Consider the following 5,015-nt stretch of genomic DNA (forward strand, 5'->3'; position numbering starts at 1 on the left):
GAGTGGAGTCCATGCGTGCACTATTCCTCCCCCTCTTTTCATCATTGCCACTTCATTTAGGAATTACTATAGCTTATCCTATTGCCATTAAACATTAATACAAAGCAACTAAACTTTTTTTAATGCCTTTGAAATAAAAGTTAGGACGACTCCCTACTTGAATGAACCCTCTATTAAAAAATGAGTCAGATAATAAATCTCAATTTTTTTATGATCAAAAGGCAACAATCTACTAGAAATTTTCATTTTTATCTTTTATTGTTCAGACCTTTAACTAAACTAAAATAAGAATTATTGCTGACATAAAAGTAATCATGTCAACAACCGCAGTTCAGAGTTCAAACACAATCCCTGGTTTCTGCCGTAGATATTCATGTACGACCAGGTAACTTTCTATTTAATTTTCGGTCCGCCAAGAACGAAACCTTAGTCGTAGAGGAAATTTTTTCGTCTTCCTCAATTGGATTTTTTTGAAAATTTCTTCCCAGATTCATATAATACATGTAATTTTCTGGGAACATAACAAGAAAATGGACTGATGTTTGTAGAGATTTATATATGCATGTAGCTTTCTGGGCACATGCACTTCAGCGTGGCAAATTAAATAAATTAAGCATATATTCAAACAAGTCTTTAAACCCCATTCTTTCTTTTTTGCGGAATTTTTTTTACCGATGACCAAAAAGACAAACAGATCTTCTAAACATTATTTTCTAGCCATCACAATATCTTGTTGTCTTTTTCAAAGCGTGAACCACTGATTAGCAATTGAATTTCCCATTTTTCCAGGTTCCACCTCAGCGTTGCCTATAAAATTTTAAAAGCATTAAAGCAGAGGGACAAGGGTGTTCATTTCTCCGGATAAGACAGCATTTGGTCTCAAACATTTATGGTTTTCCACCGTCCAATCGTTGTGGTCTATCCGCTTGTTCATTTTAAAGCACATCTCTACGAACCAATTGGGATAACTCAGTGGGATACTATGAACCTGCTTAACACTTAATAGGTCAGTGTTTTGCTGGCTTCACATGTGGCGAAGTGCATTTGGCCTCAACTTTAAAAAATAAAGCGCCAAAAATAACCTTGGGCTATTCTGTCTTTGAATGGATCTCGAGAGCGAATTAGTTTTCTTGTTGAATAAAATTCTTAAGTAGCGACAAGTAAGAACACCGCAAACTCTCAAAAGCCTGTGGATATGTGTTTTAACTACCTGAAACTGTTTATTCAGAATATCGACCCTTTCTAGGACAAACGAAAGAAAGCACAAACTAATTCTTATTCTTACAAGAAGGTATCTACTTTTGAAGCCGCTTCTTTTGATCCTCGATCTCCAGGTGGGTCATCTTCTCTAGAGTCTTCCGAAGGACAAAAGCAGTGGGTTTTACTGCTCCAAAATTGGTTTAACTAAATATTTTAGGAAAATCCATCGCGTACTTGCGGTCTGCAGCAACTTATGGTTATCTACTTAATAAAATCCTGATATCGTTTTAGCTCGTCCTGCCTCTTTGGACTGTATGCCACCTAACCTACAATATTGAATTTAAAATGTCAAATCCTTCTGGCGACTTTTTAATAATCCTATCGATTGTAAATGTTACTCATGTTATATATATAGTAGTTTGAAGAGCTCTTAGAAAGAGAGCCATTCCAGAAGATGTGTTTGGCTATTAGCCTTAACATTGTCCTTCTGTAAAAGACATCCGAAGCATACCCATAAACAAAGAAAAGGTTCAGCTATAGGCTGGTGCAGGGTATTTTTGCCGAGAAGAGCCTTTAGGCCCTTCTAAAGTCACTAAGAAAATTGTTTTATTTGTTTGTGTTAGACTAATAGAATCCCTGTTAATATCAGCTGTCAAACTGTTATTTGTTAGAGGCCAATGTGGCTAAAACCGTATTTTCCCAATTTACCCTTTTCTGTCGTTGTGGCAGCATGGGCTATATTCAGAATAAAGTGTTAGGTATGTTTCTGGCTGGAGCTAAACTTTTTGCAAAATTTTTATCAACTTTGAGAGTAATAAATCAGACATTACAAAAGTTATGTTCTGGTGCTTGCTTTTGCACTAGCTTTTAAATTTTTTTTTGATTTTTTACATTTATGTAAGCTGATAAGATGGCTGATAATAGGATTCTCCACTTGATAGTTAGTCTTCTCGCTCTTATATAATAAACCGGAAAGGCGACTAGGGCAAGGCAGAGGTAAGAGAAAAAAATACCGACGAACAGTTGTGTATTTTTACTAGAGTTATTTAATTGGAAATTTTTCCGTTGGATCTTTTACTATCATTATTCTATAAAAGGGGTATAAAAGAGAGATTTTAGCGGGAAATCGGAAAAAACAAAGATTTTTCCTGTCATTTGAGTGAAAGATTGAAATGATGTAAAAAAGTTCGACCAAAAAACACGAAAGAGTAACGGTTGAATACACGTACTAGTATTGCAGCTTTGCCAACAAGTTAAAAACAAAAAGGCCGTACTTTTACTCATTTTTGTGCTAAGATCTTACATCTTTTGACAAAGAACACTTAAAAGTGAAATATTAGCACTAAGATCTTACATCTTATAGAGTTCTTTTGCAAATGTCTTAAATCATTCTGCTCGAATCAACGGTCTAAGAGCAATGATGAGTATATCATCAAAATTCTTTCATCAATGTTCTATATGGCGCCTTTCCCACTTTTTGCTAACATCAGTGAGCTTTAAGATCTTAGAACAAAGATGAGTTAAAAGAAAGGAAATCTTCGCAGAAAGATGTGAGATCTTAGATGTAACATCTCAGTGCAAAAGAAGGGGCCTAGTATGACTCACATCTGAAGAAACGTCACTAAAATTTGAAATATCAATAAAAATCACTAGGCAAAACAAAACCTATAGGCGAAAAAAAAAATCACAATAGTGATAAACCACTAGGGATTGGCAATCCTTCAATTTATAATGAACTACAGGTCTGTTTTGTTGACAAAGCCTCAATCTAGTTCAGTCCCCACTTTCTACGTTTTATTAAGGAATGATGCTAACTTTAGTTAACTACAAGGGAAAGGAATAAAATGATTTCTTCCCTGTCTAACCAAGTTGAGGAATAATAAGAAATTGCTACTGTAGTAAGTTATACAGCATCGCATATTTGGACGCGAAATAATGGGGCTACGGAATGTGACGGGTAAAGGTAGTAAACATTATGGCTGGGAGAAAGGGTGTCTGATTCCTCAAAAGCGTGTTATTAGGGATACGTTTGAAAACATTTCGTGAAAGGTATTAAAGATTAAAATGGAGTGGAGATTACTCTCCATTTATTTGGAAAGGGAGTTTCAACTAAACAGCCATTAAGGTTGATAGGGAGATTAAAGCTCTCCCCTTGATTTAAAAATATTTTCAATTTGAAATTTAAGGGCAGAGGGGATTCCCCTAGGAACAATATTTGTCCAATAAGAAATCTGCTTCAAACAATTAAATATTATGATCAGAACATTATGTTTGGCATTTCATACACCTCTCCACGCGTCACAAAAAAATATCTTAAGCAATAGAAGATAGGAATAATTATGCAAGTAGGCTCAAGACAGAATAGGTACCAACATCATTGCAAGAAAATTCACGAACACAGCGTCAATCAAGAAAAAGGTTCGAAAGAAGACATCGAGGAAAGAAAGGTGATGATGATCATGTTGTTTTTTCATACTCTTCACAAAATAACATAGAAATTCATTATAATAGACATGAAACGCTTGAACCACTTTTTAACATCTGGAAGGAGTGCTAATCGTAGAACACCATATAAATATCGGAAGGACTTTGATTAAAATCCCAGTTTAAAAAAAAAATATCTGTAGGATATCACTTCTACACTTCAATATTACAAAAATGCATGATTTAAAACTATATTACATTAACAGCCTAGAGAGTAAAGTGAAAGCAAGAGGAGTAAACATCATAGTAGAGTTTGTATGAACATTCCAATGGGATGAGAACGAGATTAGATTTATAATAGCAATGATATGCACTTAAGTTTTTCTGCAAAAGTGAATATAATGAACATAACCACCATACAGGACAGATCGAAAGCAATTGTCAAACAAATAGAGGAGATTGGATTGAGTCATCTATTAAAAGCAATAGCAATTAATTACAATTCTTTTTTTGTGTGTGTACATTTTTGAATAAAGCTTCGAAAACACAAGATATTTCACAAGTTTAAGCTGCTTACAATAATTGTTTAAGCGCAGTTAGACAAATTTGAACTTCCTCTAGAACTCACAATTTTAACTAACTAGACTGATAGTACCTGAAATTTAAATATAAAATAACATTTACTAGTATTCTTCAAGAAAAAATATAAAAAGTCGATTTATCTTAGAAGTTTGTAAGGGCAATATCATATTATATTCAAGATTTTTTATTTAATGTTCAAAAACTGTCAAGTGACTAAAAAACTCACATTATCCCAGACAATTTATTGTTATGATTTGGTTAATTACGATTGAACACGTTCGACCACGCTGCATTAAACAGCTAAATGACCATTGAAAATACATTCCTGATTTAGATTCGGATAACAATAAAAAAGATCAACCATATTAAACCAGTAGTTTGTTCATCAGAACCATATTTTTCCAATCAAGAAGACTTAATGACCTGGTTTGGAATTTAAATCTGTCTAAAGAACATGCTAAAGTTTTAACTTTCAGAGTGCAATATACTCCAAAGACATACAAGACTATAAAGTTATCGCAGTAATTTGTAGTTATACAGCAGAGATAAAAAGTTTCACTATGTTAGTAAATCATAAATAAACGTGAACATTTTACCAATGGCCAGGATAATATCCCTAGAGTGAATTCAAAATTATTTCCACTGAAAATTAAGTTAAAGGAAAAATTTCTTTAAAGCTATGGATAAATTTCTGATGAAATATTGGACTTAAAGTCAAATTCCCCGAATTTATTGATGCTAAAAAAAGAAGGGATTTGTGGAGGACTACCAGGCCGGTCATTAATGGCTGATGAATATTCAGAAGACCA

This window comes from Artemia sp. Qi Xiang Cuo, chromosome 6 (genome assembly GCF_049724085.1).
Source record: "Artemia sp. Qi Xiang Cuo chromosome 6, ASM4972408v1, whole genome shotgun sequence".
In the NCBI taxonomy this organism is placed as follows: Eukaryota; Metazoa; Arthropoda; class Branchiopoda; order Anostraca; family Artemiidae; genus Artemia; species Artemia sp. Qi Xiang Cuo.